Raw genomic sequence first — 18,027 nt, forward strand, 5'->3', positions numbered from 1 at the left:
GAATTTATATCACATTAAAATACATTATTTTATGGGCACTCTAAACATTGAAATTCTTTACTAGTAGACCCTTCAAGATTTATTGTTAGCAGAGTGCTAAATCTTTTTAATGAAAGGCGGTTTCTAATTCCAGTTTTTACAAGATTCATGCAACTAAATCCTCGCTCGCAATTTACAGTATGCGAAGGAATTATATAAATCAATTAGAAGAAATTGTTCACTTAACTTACATGAATTGCACCAACTCTTTGAAATCAATTCCTGAACATCTATTGCTCAATACCCTTTTGAACATTGCCCATGCCATTAGCATTTCATTTAAATTCAGATTATTTCAAACACATCTCTGATTTCATGTACTCCATTACCATCTTCGTTTCTTAAGTCCAATGTGGTTTTTGCAAATTTACATTCAAAGTTTGTTGCAATTTTTAGAAGTCGAGTAGCAAAATGCGACAAATGCGACTGTGGCTTAAACCCAGATCTGAAGTCTGATTAGTGTAACATGTAGCTAATCGGCTATATATGCAATGGAGGGGAAAGCCACCTTACTCCATTATCTCCTGGCCTAGTTGCCTCATGAGTGATGCCTTTTGGTATGACTTGTGAGGTTCAGACCTGTCTCCGGACAGTTGAATAAACAACAACAATTAGGCCTACGTAATTTTACAGAACTTCGTGAAGACGAAGAGGATAAAGAAGTGGGAAAAAGATATGAAGAGAAGATAAGCATCAAATGAAAGAAGGGTATAAAGGAAAAGGTAAAGAGAAAAAGGATGAAAGGAAGTTATAACAATGGAAAGCGAAATGAAAATGGAGAGGTTAGAAAGGTGAAGAGCAGTATCAATGCAGAGGACATGCTAGCCGATAAGGCTGTTACAACTAGCAAAGCCCATTTAACTGAACCTCAAACTACTTCCTCTGCACCACACCTCACTACGAAGTTATAATCAAGCCTTCCAACATCGCGTTGTCATTCATTTCAGCAAATGGAAAATGTCCAACTGAACCACCTGCTAGCCGATAAGCCTCCATTCCTCCGTACTTTCGAACCGATAATGCATTAAACTTGTTGAACTGAAGGCAACTGTCCCAACTCCAAGTTGAGAAGTTGTCCGAGCGTCCACAACCGAGCTCCTAGTTCGCGTTACTTCGGCAATGAGTGGGAGGGGTTCTAATTGACTACACATATATATTTAGCAACTGAACTAGTGGTCTCGAGATAGAAGCTATTAGTATTCAGGAACTGACTTGGAAAGCAGTTACTCCCCTTTTAACCGCAGCGAACTCGTACGTTTCAATATAGTTCAATTTCCTTTCAGTTATAAAATATTCAGTTATCTCACATCCAAAGGAAGGACACATCGTCGTAAGGATTATCAGATTGAGTAGATACTGGTGTACAGAGAAGCTTCAAGTTACTGTTGTGATTCCAATCTTATCCCAGTAGTGTTCCTTACCAAGGCGGTACCGTCCCCTGGGGAGCAATGGAAGGGGTGAGAATGAGATAGTCCAATGCCACACTCTTAACAAGATCCAGAAACAGAGACAGGCAGATAGACACAGACAAGATTCAGAGACAGGCAGATAGGCACAGACAAGATCCAGAGACAGGCAAATAGACAGAAGTAAGATCCAGAGACAGAGACAGACAGACACAGACTAGAGCCAGAGACAGAAAGAATAGATAGACACAGACAAGATGCAGAGACAGGCAAATAGGCACAGACAAAATCCAGAGACAGAAAGACACAGACAGACACAGACAAGAATAAGAGACAGGCAAATAAACACAGACAAAATCCAGAGACAGGCAAATATATAGAGATAAGATCCATAGACAGACAGATAGACACAGACAAGATTCAGAGACAGAAAGAAACAGACACAAACAAGATCAAGAGACAAGCAAATAGACACAGACAAAATCAGAGACAGGAAATAGACAGAGATAAGAGACAGAGACAGAGAGACAGACACAGGCAAGATTCAGAGACAGAAAGAAACAGATAGACACAAACAAGATCAAGAGACAGGCAAATGGACACAGACAAAATCAGAGACAGGAAATAGACAGAGATAAGAGACAGAGACAGAGACAGACAGACACAGGCAAGATCCAGAGACAGAAAGAAACAGATAGACACAAACAAGATCAAGAGACAGGCAAATAGACACAGACAAAATCAGAAACAGGAAATAGACAGAGACAGAGAGACAGACACAGGCAAGATCCAGAGACAGAAAGAAAGACAGACAAGATTCAGAGACGGACAGATGGACAAAGACAAATTCAGAGACAGGCAAATAGACACAGACAAGATCCAGAGACATGCAAATAGGCAGAGATAAGATCCAGAGACAGAAACAGACAGATAGACAGACAAAGACAAGATCCAGAGACAGAAAAAAACAGATAGGCACAGACAAGATCCAGAGACAGGAAAATAGACACAGACAAAATCCAGAGACAGACAGACACAGACAAGATTTAGAGACAGACAGATACACAGACAAGATCCACAGACATGCAGATAGACACAGACAAGATCCAGAGACAGACAGATACAGACAAGATCCAGAACTAGGCAGATAGATCCAGAGACAGATAGAAACAGATAAGATCCAGAGACAGAGAGAAACAGATAAGAGCCAGAGACAGACAGAAACAGACAAGATCCAGAGAGAGACAAACAGAAACAGACAAGATCCAGAAAGAGACAGGCAAGTACCATTGCAGAGACAGTAATATAGAGACACACAAAATCTAGACAGACAATATCTAGAGAGAGACATACACAAACAGGCAAGTTCCAAAAGACATTGACAAGATTCAGAGACAGAAACAGATACAAACAACCAAGTTCTAGAAAGGCACAGACAAACACAGTCGAATCTAGAGAGAGAGAGAAATTCACAAGATCCAGAGAAACAAAAGGAAACTGATAATATTCAGAACAGATAGATAAATAGGCAAAGTGCAGATAGACAGAAAGAGATATGGTTAGGACAAGCAAAGATACAAAGAGAAAGAGATTAAGACGAGCATAGTGATAAGACAAGGATTACAGAAAGGTACAACAACGAAGAGCCAGTGAGAGACAGGCACAGAAACAAGACAGAGACACAAAAAAGAGGGAAACATCATATGACAATGACTGAAAGCTATTATTCTCCACGTATATATGCGTAAGCAAAACGATATTCCTCCACTGTTCATTGTGTACATGAAAACTGCACAGAACGATCAATTCTCACTTCTTTAGCCGAGTTGTAGTAATATCGAGTGTTACGTAATGTGACAGACACTTTAGAATTATACACAACAAATTCTAGTATAGGGATTGAGTTGCAAACAAACTGCATTAAACGGTTTCATAATCCATTATTCATCACCGCCTACCACAAACAACTTCGAAATAGCATCAAGTTAAACAGTGGATTTCCATTAAAATGTGATTTCGTTTTACCACTGAATACATACTGGTCGCGGAACAGATGCATGTAAAATTCAGACAAGATCCAGAATTGGAAACAATACCGCATTCATAATTCGTTGATTCATTGTGGAGCAAATAGTAGGCCTATATTTCATTCAAAGGGGACAGAATAAAATGAATTATTTATTGAAAGAAATCAATGAACGATTGAAACAAGATCTTCTCATAAATATTAAACCGCACACGTACAAAACCTGTTTGATCAACAATTTTAAAAGGTTAGCCATGATAAATTTTTATTTTACTGTTACTGCTTTCTAAATTTGATTTATTCATTGCATTTAAAATTATTATTATTATAACGAAACTATTCCCTTACACTTTAGTGAACTGGCTCCCCTGAACGTATATAAAAACAATAAAACTAAAAAAAAAAAAAAAAAAAAAAAAAAATCTGCGCTGTACCAGGGATACACTTGCAAGTACAATACCCTCCCGAGTCCTGTGGGTATACTATTTTTTTTATTTATTTAATGGATTTATTTGTACTGACAGAGTTAAGGCTATAAATCCAAGCATAGTGTATTATATTTCATACATGATTATGATATAAGATGTATGTGCAGAGAGTCGAATTATAGCATAATATAGTACCTGAATTTGTACCCTAACTGCAACCTGCAGAATTTTTTCAGCATTTTCCTCATTTCAGTAATTTTTTAAGTGCAGAAATTATATATTTTTTTGTTTTAGTAGGTTATTTTACAACGCTTTATCAAGATCTTAGGTTATTTAGCGTCTGAATGAGATGGAGGTGATAATGCTGGTGAAATGAGTTCGGGGTCCAGCACCGAAAATTACCCAGCGTTTGCTCATATTGGGTTGAGGAGAAAACCCCGGAAAAAAACCTCCACCAGGTAACTTGCCCCGACTGCGAATCGAATCCGGACCACCTGGTTTCGCGGCCAGACGCGCTAACCGTTACTCCACAGGTGTGGACTAGACATTATATTGAATTTCAACAACAAATGTCTCAGGACTCAGAAAGATACGGCACCCAGTTTTAGGAATGAAACTACAGTTATGTTGGTTTAAATGTTTTATTTTTGTTTCTGATTAAAAATGGAGAGCATGGATCTATGAGAAGAGAAGTAATTACTGAAGAGCATACATTATTTATGTTTTCTCTTCATATCAAGCGTCATACCGAAATTAGTCCCAGCTCACAAATTTTTCACTATGGTTCGCTCAAAATGTATCTATTATTATTTTATTATTCCAGAAATCGCGATTACAAATTAAACGAGTGGTGACACAGGCCTGTAGCTGCTCTCGATGCCGAGATATTTCTGAGAGAGTCAGCGCGGCACGCTAATTTAATAAGCAACTTTGGTGCCCTCACGCCCGTAGCGAGGAGAGGTAGCGTCACTGAGCGTGGTCACACAAGTTACATTGATTCAATGCCTAGCTACTAACATCAATATTCGGCTGTGGCTCATTGTCTTGTTACAGTAAGCATTTGAAATTCTATCATTTGTTGTTTCACTACGGTGCCCATACACGGTGCAAGGAAAACCTATCTTAAATTAAAAACATAATAAGAAATGTAGTAGCAGAAGTAGAATATGCCATTAGGAAAGTTCAGAATAACACAGGGGGTTTGGAATTGAACGGGTTACATCAGCTTCTTGTCTATGCGGATGACGTGAATATGTTAGGAGAAAATCCACAAACGATTAGGGAAAACACGGAAATTCTACTTGAAGCAAGTAAAGCGACAGAGTTGGAAGTAAATCCCGAAAAGACTAAGTATATGATTATGTCTCGTGACCAGAATATTGTACGAAATGGAACTATAAAAGTTGGAAATTTATCCTTCGAAGAGGTGGAAAAATTCAAATATCTTGGAGCAACAGTAACAAATATAAATGACACTCAGGAGGAAATTAAACGCAGAATAAATATGGGAAATGCCTGTTATTATTCGGTTGAAAAGTTTTTGTCATCTAGTCTGCTGTCAAAAAATCTGAAAGTTAGAATTTATAAAACAGTTATATTACCGGTTGTTCTATATAGTTGTGAAGCTTGGACTCTCACTTTGAGAGAGGAACAGAGATTAAGGGTGTTTGAGAATAAGGTTCTTAGGAAAATATTTGGGGCTAAGGGGGATGAGGTTACAGGAGAATGGAGAAAGTTACACAACGCAGAGCTGCACGCATTGTATTCTTCACCTGACATAATTAGGAACATTAACTCCAGACGGTTGAGATGGGCAGGGCATGTAGCACGTATGGGCGAATCCAGAAATGCATATAGAGTGTTAGTTGGGAGGCCGGCGGGAAAAAGACCTTTGGGGAGACGTAGATGGGAAGATAATATTAAAATGGATTTGAGGGAGGTGGGATATGATGGTAGAGACTGGATTAATCTTGCTCAGGATAGGGTTCAATGGCGGGCTTATGTGAGGGCGGCAATGAACTTCCGGGTTCCTTAAAAGCCAATAAGTAAGTAAGTAGCAGAAGTATTAACAGATCATTAATACTACTAGTTCTTAATAATAAACTGTTAGTGTACTTGACAACTGTAACACTTCAGTACGCCGTGATTCAAAAAGGATGACAATCGCTGTTTTATCTTGTTACCCAACAGCATTAAAGACTTTAATATAAATTCTACAACGCACGCTAAAGAATAAGCTTATCGAATATGACGCAAGTTTCAGAAACGACATTCGCCGAATATTATAATGCTGGAATAAAGATTACATAAATCACACTTTATCCATATTTACAAGAATTACTTATTGAATGAAAACTCATCAACGTTTTACAGAACAAGATTAAAGAATTCAATGTAAATTCAACACGCATTAAAAGGAATACGCTCATCGAAAATGACATCTAGTGTCAGCCAGTAATGACATGCCCTAAGTATCACATTAGAATATAGATAGTAAAAAAAAACGTTCATATAAAAACCATATGCACCAGAGCTTTAAAAATGTCGTCACAAAGCTGAGAAGACCATAATTGCGCATTATATTTTATGTAATGTATTTTTCATATATCAAGAAGTATTCGAAACGAAAAATAAATTGAAAAAAAAAATAAAGTTACGGGAATTTGCAATCAAAGTTTAGTGTCGTCACAAAGAACTAAGAAGACCAAAATTGCGCATTACATTTTATATAATATATTTTTCATATATGAAGCAGTATTCGAAATGAAAAATAAATTGAAAAAAAAATAATAAAGTTGGGAAATTGCTATAAAAATTTAGTGTAATATAAAAACGCTGTGCATCAGAGCTTTAAAAATTTCGTCACAACAAATGAGAAGACCATAATTGCACATTAAATTTTATGTAATATATTTTTCACATATCACGGATATTCGAAACGAAAAATAAACAGAAAAAAATTAAAGTTACGGGAAATTGCAATCAAAGTTTAATGTCACTTAAAAATGCTGTGCATTAGAGCTTTAAAAATAGCTTAACAACAGATGGGAAGACCATAATTGCACATTAAATTTTATGTAATGTATTTTTCATATATGAAGGAATATTCGAAACGAAAAATAAATAGAAAATATTAAAGTTAGGGAAATTGCAATGAAAGTTTATTGTCACTTAAGAATCCTGTGCAGCAGAGCTTTAAAAATGGCGTCACAGCAGCTGAGAAGGCTTAATTGCAAATTAAATTTTATGTAATGTATTTTTCATATATCATGGAGTATTCGAAACGAAAAATAAATAGGATAAATTGAAGTTACGGGAAATTGCAATCAAAGTTTAGTGTCACTTAAGAATCCTGTGCAGCAAACCTTTAAAAATGGCGTCACAGCAGCTGAGAAGGCTTAATTGCACATTAAATTTTATGTAATGTATTTTTCATATATCACGGAGCATTCAAAACGAAAAATAAACAGAAAAAATTGAAGTTACGGGAAATTGCAATCAAAGTTTAGTGTCACTTAAGAATCCTGTGCCTCAGAGCTTTAAAAATGGCGTCACAACAGCTGAAAAAACCATAATTGCGCATTAAATTTTATGTAATGCATTTTTCATATATCATGGAGTATTCGAAACGAAAAATAAATTAAAAAAATTAAAGTTACGGGAAACTGCAATCAAAGTTTAATGTCACCTAAAAATGCTGTGCATCAGAGCTTTAAAAATAGCTTAACAGCTGAGAAAACCACAATTGGACATTAAATTTTATGTAATGTATTTTTAATATATCACGGAGTATTCGAAACCAAAAATAAATAGAAAAAATTACAGTTACGGGAAATTGCAATCAAAGTTTAGTGTCACTTAAAAACGCTGTGCAGTAGAGCTTTAAAAATGGCGTCACAAAGCTGAGAAGACCATAACTGCGCATTAAATTTTATATAATGTATTTTTCATATGTCACGGAGTATTCGAAACCAAAAATAAATAGAAAAAATTACAGTTACGGAAAATTGCAATAAAAGTTTAGTGTCACTTAAAAACGCTGTGCACCAGAGCTTTAAAAATGGCGTCACAACAGCTGAAAAGACCATAACTGCGCATTAAATTTTATGTAATGTATTTTTCATATATCACGGAGTATTCGAAACCAAAAATACAGTTACGGAAAATTGCAATAAAAGTTTAGTGTCACTTAAAAACGCTGTGCACCAGAGCTTTCAAAATGACGTCACAAGAGCTGAGAAGACTATAATTGCGCATTAAATTTTATATAATGTATTTTTCATATATCACGGAGTATTCGAAACCAAAAATAAATAGAAAAAATTACAGTTACGGAAAATTGCAATAAAAGTTTAGTGTCACTTAAAAACGCTGTGCACCAGAGCTTTAAAAATGACGTCACAACAGCTGAGAAGACCATAATTGCGCATTAAATTTTATGTAATGCATTTTTCACATATCAGGGAGGAGTATTCGAAACGAAAAATAAACAGAAAAAATTAAAGTTACGGGAAGTTTCAATCAAAGTTTAGTGTCACTTAAAAATGCTGAGTTTTAAAAATGGCATCACAGCAGTCGCTCATTAAATCTTATGTACCTAATGTATCTTTCACATATCAAAGAGTATTTTAATGGAAAATCAATTTTTTTTTTAATTTTATTGGTTCTCACCATATTTAACCATCTTCTTCGCTTAAACAACAGGCTAAAAATAAATGAAACATACATTTCATTCGTATATCAAAGCAAGGCCTACTGATGAACTACTAGTTTCACTTGAACACATTATTTCGAAGCAATCAACTACCTACTTTAAACGCAATTTTTGAAAGTCAAGACTATTTAGACTCTAATTAATGAAGTTGAGTTTGAAGGTCTACGCTGAAGTTGCGAATATAATGATCTTAATAATGAGAGGTTAACGACACGAAACTGCGCACGCGCACTGACACAGTTCCTTTCTATCTCGTCTATGACAAGAGCAGTACTCGAATTGCATAATAAATATCTCACTGCAGCTCCTGTAACTGCATTACAGACGGAGTTTCCCCTTCGATCCATCATTTAGAACGGCTCTGAATCGTCTTCCCGGTCAGCGGTGTGCCTTTACACGGCATCGCAATGAGGTCAAAAATCGATCTCCGCCAACGCCTAGCGCAAGCGGCAGGACGCTCCATTGAAAACAAAGCGTGCAAAGGAAGAGCTCAGCTGCAACCACCTGATACTCCGAGGCAAGTGATGTCTGGAACCGGCGCAATATGAACACGAATTTGTCAAAATATGGAATAATTATTTCATTCTTCATTCTTGATTACACTATTATAACTAGCGGACCGATTTCTAGTTCCATTTCTATTTTGTTTGCTACATCCTAGACTATGTTATTCTGATATGTCTACGTTTCAAGTACACAGGATCCCCCTATTAAAATTCTATACGACATAAAACGCCTAAATGAACTATAAACTCCTATAAATGCTTAAAAATTGTGTATGCCTGAAAAGCTCCTTTTTATTATTTTTGTATATTTAAAATAAAAATATCGGTACTGAAAATACAAAAATGTCCAAAAAAAAAGTATAAAAATCCTACCTAAATGAAAAAAAAAGTATCTTACAGATGAACACTGTGGTATGGTAAGTTCGCGCCATATTGGTCTTACAATGGGAGGGAAGAAGATTTTGTCTATTTCTTGGAACCGAAGTTCGTTTGGAAAATTCCATCTTAGCATAAAGGGAGTGTTAGGTTGTTCAGGTTAGGCGAGAGCTTACAAAGTACTTTGTTTCATTTGAGCCCCGTTAGGCGAGAACTTACACCTTACAAATTAAGTTTTCGAGTCAATGCACCTCCGTTATGCAAAATGAAACTGACCAATCAGCAATCATTCTCTTTCACTGATAGAGTTTGAGTCTTCAGTTCAGTAGATCTCATTGTCAGCACCAGTTATTTGTACATAAATTCCACCTAAAATGGAATATTTACTCTAACTGAAATTATTAATTGTGAATTTTATATTAAGCTCCTAAAAGTTCTAAATTGGATTTTATACAGTCCAAAATCTCTTTTTTTTTCCACCTAGAAATCTGTTCACTACGTAAAACACAATTCAGTAGTAAATATTTCAATGCTAAAAAACCTTCGTTTATAAATAATTCACAACAGGTTCATATCATTACTTACAAAATAATGCCTTTAGAGATTAATAGTGTTGTTTATATTTAATATGCTACCGTCCACCGCTGTGGAATAACGGTTAGTACGTCTGACCGTGGAACTAGTGGGCCCGGGTTGAAATACTGGTCGGGACAAGTTACCTGGTTGAGGTTTTTTTTTTCGGAATTTTCTCTCAACCCATTAATAGCAAATGCTGTGTAACTTTCGGCTTTGAACTCTGGACTCATCTCGCTAGCATGATTACCATCTCACTCAGACGCTAGATAACCATAGCAGTTGATAAAACGTCGTAAAATAACCTACTAAAAATGTTACCAAATGAAATACAATAAATCTGTACAATTAAACAGTTTTCCAGTATCATCATAATCAGCACCTGAATGCAACAACTAGGTAACTCAATTTTTTACACTGAAAATAATAAAAAATATGTTCTTACGTTAGCTAGACTCAACACTGGTTGCAATACTAACTTTTCTATATTATCTGACTAAAGATTACACTTTCTGTCAATTAACAGACCTATTAATAATGAAGAGGGTGGAAAAATTCAAATATCTTGGAGCAACAGTAACAAATATAAATGACACTCGGGAGGAAATTAAACGCAGACTAAATATGGGAAATGCCTGTTATTATTCGGTTGAGAAGCTTTTATCATTCAGTCTGCTGTCAAAAAGTCTGAAAGTTAGAATTTATAAAACAGTTATATTACCGGTTGTTCTGTATGGCTGTGAAAATTGGACTCTCACTTTGAGAGAGGAACAGAGATTAAGGGTGTTTGAGAATAACGTTCTTAGGAAAATATTTGGGGCTAAGAGGGATGAAGTTACAGGAGAATGGAGAAAGTTACACAACGCAGAGCTGCACGCATTGTATACTTCACCTGACATAATTAGGAACATAAAATCCAGACGTTTGAGGTGGGCAGGACATGTAGCACGTATGGGCGAATCCAGAAATGCATATAGAGTGTTAGTTGGGAGGCCGGAGGGAAAAAGACGTTTGGGGAGGCCGAGACGTAGATGGGAAGATAATATTAAAATGGATTTGAGGGAGGTGGGATATGATGGTAGAGACTGGATTGATCTTGCTCAGGATAGGGAGCAATGGCGGGCTTATGTGAGGGCGGGAATGAACCTCCGGGTTCCTTAATAGCCAGTAAGTAAGTAAGTATTAATAATGAAGAGTCCACTGCGAAAAGGGAGAATATCGCATATTCTCAACTTTCCTACTCTTACACTGTTTGGCTATGACATTTACCCTTTTTGTGTTATACACCAGTTCTCAAAAAGTTTGTGCGTATGAAACTATCATCCTTTTTGCAGTGTATTACAGTCTTATGATATCTGCTGTATAATACTGATCCTTAAAGTAATCTTTCACAGAATTGTGACATTCTCTCTTTTTGCAGTGAACTATTCTATTGTTTTGTACGATGAAGTTGCAAAACGAAGATAAATTAAGTACACAGCAAAGCTAATGTTAGAAATCCGTTTAAAACATTTACACGCATACTCGTGAAAATGAAAATACTTTCACTGGATTCGGAAGAATTGAGCATAGTTTGAATAAGAACCACTTATTTTGTTTTGGCTTCTCGAATTCACTGGAACTAGGAATTTAAGTATTACTCTAAAGGGGAATTTGGAGATTTGACTCGGCCTTGGTAATTCCAGAATGCTGCTTTTTAAATGTTACCTTTAAAACATATATATTGCCTTCTTAATCACTTTTTATTATTATATGATTCTCTTATATTGCTGAACCCTCCTGAACACGAGCTTAGTCTTTTAGGAATGTGCTAGAAATATATTTTTTATATTTAATTAGACGGATGACGTAAACATGTTAGGAGAAAATTCACAAATTATTAGGGAAAACACGGAAGTATTACTTGAAGCAAATAAAGAGAGAGGTTTGGAAGTACATCTTGAAAAGGCACAGTATATGATTATTTTTCGTGACCAGAATATAGTACGAAATAGAAATATAAAAATTGGAAATTTGTCGTTTGAAAAGGTGGAAAAATTCAAATATCTTGGAGCAACAGTAATAAATATAAATGACACTCAGAAGGTAATTAAACACAGAATAAATATGGGAAATACATATTATTGGGTTGAAAAGCTTTTGTCATTCAGTCTGCTCTCAAAAAACCTGAAAGATAGAATTTATAAAACAGTTATATTTGCCTACTGGTTGTTGTGTATGGTTGTGAAACATGAACTCTCACTTTGAGAGAGGAACATAGGCTAAGGGTGTTTGAAAATAAGGTGCTTAGGAAAATATTTGGGGCTAAGAGTGATGAAGTTACAGGAGAATGGAGAAAATTACATAACGCAGAACTCAACGCATTGTATTCTTCACCTGACATAATTAGGAACATGAAATCCAGACGTTTGAGATGGGCAGGGCTTATAGCATGTATGGGCGAATCAAGAAATCCATATAGTGTGTTAGTTGGGAGGCCTTAACTAAGAGAGCTCAAATTCCGTTTTCTTCATGGCTTCCTGCTGCTATGGCAGCCCCTACTCCGGTATCTGCTTTAGTTCATTCATCAACTTTAGTTACTGCAGGGTTTTTTTATTAATTCGTTTTAGAGTTGTTTTTAGTGATTGGTTAAATACTTTCATTTTATTTATTTCTGGTTTAACAATATTTATGGCTGGTTTGGGTATGATTTAAAGAAGATTATTGCCTTGTCTACTTTAAGTCAGTTGGGATTAATAATAAGTATTTTATCTATAGGTTTTTTTGTTTTGGCTTTTTTTCATTTGTTAACTCACGCATTGTTTAAAGCATTATTATTTATGTGTGCTAGTATGGTGATTCATGTTATAAGGGATTCCCAAGATATTCGTTTTATGGGTAATTTATCCTTTCAAATACCTTTGACTTCAACATGTTTATGTATTTCTAATTTTGCTTTATGTGGTATACCTTTTTTGGCTGGATTTTATTCAAAGGATTTAATTTTGTAAATAGTTGGAGAGGCTGAGCGTAGATAGGAGGAAAATGTAAAAATGGATTTGAGGGAGGTGGGATATGATTGTAGAGACTGATTAATCTTGTTCATGATAGGGACCGATGGTGAGCTTATGTGAGGGCGGCAGTGAACCTCCGGGTTCAAAAAGTCAAAAGTAAGTAAGTTCGTGAACATCTTTGTTCCCAACCCGCTAGCAGGATTGGTTTAGAATATGAAATTTCATATTTTGTCTGTCTCTAGTGATGTCTTAATGGAATGCTTTCGGCAGTATTTGAATGCCTATGTTACGGACACTTTTGTACTCTCGAAAGTGAGCGGGTCGTCAAATGGTATGACTGAAAGAGAGGCATAATTTAGCGCTCGTTAAATTTTAAACAACGTCTGTCTGGTGCACGAACAATTTCGACCCGTCAAAGCAGCGGGCATGTGTCGCATAAGCCAACTGAACGTTATACGCAGCAAGTCGGTAGAAAGGGCTATAAACATCAAACAATAAAATTTTAGTTTTTTATTAAACACAATAGAACGCTTACAGAGAACAATGCAATCAGTAATTTTACGCCGTGGTTTACTGTTTTCCATTTAACTGTCTGTGTAACCTACGCAAGCACTAAGGCCAGAGAATTACAGAAATAATAATAGAATGGTACAAACAGAGAAATACAAACGTTATAGGAAATTCGTAATTCAATTACGTTTCTTTAAATACAAACGCTATTTAGAGATGGGATTACAGTGAATGAAATTCTACAGGATTTTTTTGAAGTAACGCATTATATTGTAATTAAATAGGAGAGTTTGGGGGAAAAGCTTAGAAACATCAAACCTTGTATTTAAAAAGGAATATTTTTTTATGAAAACGAATTTTTTGCGACTACTGTGCGACTTATATCATCGAGAATATTTTTAAACGACTCGCAATAGTTTTTAATATCATCTGAAAGAGCATATTTTTATGCACTACTTTTTTCAATTTCTTGAGTATGTTCCAACGAGTATAACTCATATGTAAGAGCTATACAAGAACACATACATATGTTGTGCAATGTAATTTGAAAAGTCATGAAACTACAGTCTATGGAATACAAACAATATCTCAAGAATTTATTAAAGAAAAAAAATCAAAAGAAGAAAAATAGTAAGATAACAAAGTTTTGGAAGAAAGAAGAAATGTTTGAAAACTTGAAATAAATAAATCAATTGAGAATTAAAATAAATAATCTTCCCAAAAACGTATTTTTAAACAATTCTTAAAACACCGGTAATTTGGTAAAATTCTATATTTTAAAGAAAGTTCGTTAAAAGTTATTTAAAAAATGCGTAATTCCTTTCGTTCAATAAGTTACTGAGCTATGCTGAGAAAAAAAATTCTTTTTGTCTTGTTAAATAAGTATCAATATCTTTATTGAACTGAAATATAATATAACTATGTATTCAATTGTTAATAACTTTGTACATGAAAATAGCAGCACCTAATTTGATAACTGATTCATGTGGTAGAACGAAAGAAAATTTATATAGATATTCAACTGGAGTGAAATAATGAAAACCCAATAAATTTTTTAAAGCTCTATTTTAAATAATTTGTAAAGGTCTCAAAGCAGTTTTCTTATTAAGTCCCCAAGTAAATGATATATACATTAAATGACGATGGATAAAAGCATAACATACAGATATAGACAAAGATCTTTTAAGCCTTTTCAAATACCAGACATTGAAGTAATTTTCTTACAGACAGCAAAATATGATTATCCCATGTTAAATGTTCATCAACAATCAAACCTAAAAAATTTAACTGATGTATTTTTTTGTATTACAGAATCATTAAACTTTAATTCTTTCCGAATAATATAATAAAAAGAAGGTTTAGTGAAAATAGTATAGCCTACACAGTTTATTCAAATTAAAAAAAAGCCCATTTGCGCTTAACCACTTTTCAAGAGTAATAATGTCTGCCTCAAACTTTTCAAACAATTCTTCAATGGAGTCAGTAATATAAAATACACTAGTGTCATCTGCAAAAAGAGGTCAGTTCCACGTAAATGAAGAAATTTTGTCACTGACATAAATAAGAAAGAGAAGAGGTCCCAAAATTGATCCTTGCGGCACACCGCACGATAATAAGAGAATATCACTTTCCAAGTTATTTACTGAGACATATTGATACTGTGCACTTAAATAACTCTGAAACCACTGTAAAACAACACCTCTAATACCAATAGATTCCAGTTCACGCAACAAAATTGAATAAACCTAATTAACTGTACAAAATGCTTTTCTAACTTCATTTGTTTTGTATATGATTACGGTTAATGGCTAGTCAGATACTATGAGAATATTGTAACTATATTTCTTTATTTAATGCGTCTCGTGAACTACAGACAATTATTCATAGGAGATGAACAGATTTTAATTGTGAATTTTCATTAATGTCCCTTTAAAAACACAGAGACTATTAAAGATGGAATGACAGTAATCACTACAATTTTTTACTCTACTCTACTTTTAAACTAGTCTACAAACACTGTCCAGAGAAGACTTGTATGTGAGATTAATGTAATTCTATGGTCCCTTTGAGCTTCGGACACAATACAAAGACTATGATACTCGTATGTTTGCTCTTTTCGGCACTGAATGTATGTACCTATTGAACTACGAGCTAAAAGCATCTTTTTAAGTGCAGACACCACACACAGTCTACAACAGGACTGCAATTTACCGAAGGTCCCTTTTTTTTTAACTGATGGTGTTAAAATATGATCATACATTGCTTAAACATCAACTGTGAAGCGAGTATCAAGGGAAAGTAAATTCTTTTCAACGACAAACCTAAACCTACCAGAGATAAAACCTTGAGCTGATTTCGGTGCTGAGATGATTCGCCATACTGAGGAAAATCAGAACGCACTGAACTTTACGTTGTGGCGTCCACATCTCGACTGCCGTTTGATAAGGCAACGACTGATGCATAATCTGTCCTTGTTCAGTTACTGCGCTTGCGCGGCAGGTGCCGCAACAATGAACTTGCAAGTGTGACAGAACAAATCTCGGAGAGATTCTATCGATTGAGCTTACAAAAATATAATTTACTAATTCTCGCATTATACGCAATTATTTTTGTATACATTCATCTCGGACACCCTGTATTTGATGGAAACCGTCAGGATACAATGCGGTTAGGTCCTGTAAGTGACGAGCTAGTTTCTTGGCCATAATAAAAAGTTGACGAGTTCTCGCTACGGCCATCTTCAGCGGCGGTTCCTCTATATGAGCACAAGAGCATGTGAACACCTTAAAAACCAACAATAATGATACAGTCATATTACAGTATTAATATTATTACATCTACCGCATTACTCTCCAATGTGCAATGACATTCCTACATTTTTCGTCTCGAGAGATTGTCCCGTTCGTGTGTCGTGTGTCTTTAAATCTCCATTGGACAGGTTGACAGCAGCTCGCACAATTTTTGTCTAGCAGGGTGAAATAGCCTGAGGCGAGAATATTTTCTGATTTGTTACAATGGTTACAATAGCTCTGCTCGCACAGGTCTGAACGTGCTAGTGACAGAGAAACAGATATGCTCCATCTCCCTTGGGTCGGGCATCGTGTTCCTTTCTCCCTCTTGCCTCGTTTTCTCTCTTTACTCTTTCTTTTCGAAATACCATTACGTGGGGGAGCTGATTCTGTTGTCTTTTGTTCAGCAAAGTAAGGAAAATACAAGCTGCAATGGTGACTATTGAAAGTTGAAACAGTAACACTTGAAATTTGGAGACGGACGTGTGTAAAATTGTGCGTTAAATTAAAAGAGGATTAAACATTCCTCCGCACCATGACAGAAGACCGATTAAGTACATTGGCTATGTTGGCAGTGGAAAAAAAAAAAAAAAAAAAAAAAAAAAAACTTGTTAACTACATTAGAGACTTCAATAATAAAGTTATTGATAAGTTTGCATCTCTCAAAACTAGGCGCATGGAGTTTCTCTACAAATAAATCTAGATCTTCAACACCGTCTACAACAGCAGTGAAGGTGAGTCCTATGAATTAATTTTACTCTACTCTTGTTTAATGGTTTTAATTTCGGTTTATATGCGTAGATTTGGTACATACATATTAGAACTGGGTTACCTCTGACGTGTGACTCAGCTATACGAGAATATATCAGTGTGTTCATTACTCATTTTTCTTGTGAAGACCCATCCAAGAAAGGCACGAGCCGCCACTGGCCATCTTATTCATTAGTCTAACAGCCCTAAACGTCGGAAAAATTTAAAAAACGAAAATCCAAATCAACTTCGGAAACTAATTAATATCGAAGAAAAGGTTTACACAATATCTGCAATATCTTGTTCTTACGATTTTTTTTCGCAATAACTGAGAACGTACTGTATTTTCCATATGTCCCATCCTGATACGAGTACCTGATGAGAGCCAGTGCCCAGACCTCCAAGTCTCCTATAACAGCATCAGGAACTCATATTACTCTTCGGACTGCATCCCGATCCATTTTTAACTATTGTAGGTGATGAAATGAGAGGAAAATGGAAAGCGTTGATGGAATTATAGAAGAGTTTTCCGGGAAAAAACCCTTTTGCAACGTCTGCCTTTTCCACAAGTTCCACCACGACTTGGTCGGGGATCGAACCCGGACCGCTTGGAAGGAAGACCACAGACGTGGCTGACCTTCTACATCACAGTCAGGCGTTTTTAACACAGAGTACTCATAACACTTCAACATTTTCCACGTGGACTTGGGGTTATGTTGTCATTTTTCTTTTACAGGACTTAGGACTACTCATTGATCGTCTGCCAGAACACCATCAGCGGTTCACGCAAGCCGGTGGCTCAAACTGACGTAGCGGGGGAGTGAAATTAAATTAATAAACATTACGTACGCAATGTATTTTCCCAATGGAGCACTTCCGATTGGAGTTTAAATTGCGTTCATTGAGCTGAAGGCTTTT

General features: G+C 35.6%; 1 protein-coding gene across 3 annotated transcripts in view; it reads right to left on the reverse strand.

Annotated features, from left to right (window-relative positions):
* LOC138692289 (protein FAM13A) overlaps positions 1 to 18,027 on the reverse strand; it is a 461,772-nt gene that overhangs the window by 246,083 nt on the left and 197,662 nt on the right. The window lies entirely within an intron of this gene.

Source organism: Periplaneta americana, chromosome 16 (genome assembly GCF_040183065.1).
Source record: "Periplaneta americana isolate PAMFEO1 chromosome 16, P.americana_PAMFEO1_priV1, whole genome shotgun sequence".
NCBI classification, from domain to species: Eukaryota; Metazoa; Arthropoda; class Insecta; order Blattodea; family Blattidae; genus Periplaneta; species Periplaneta americana.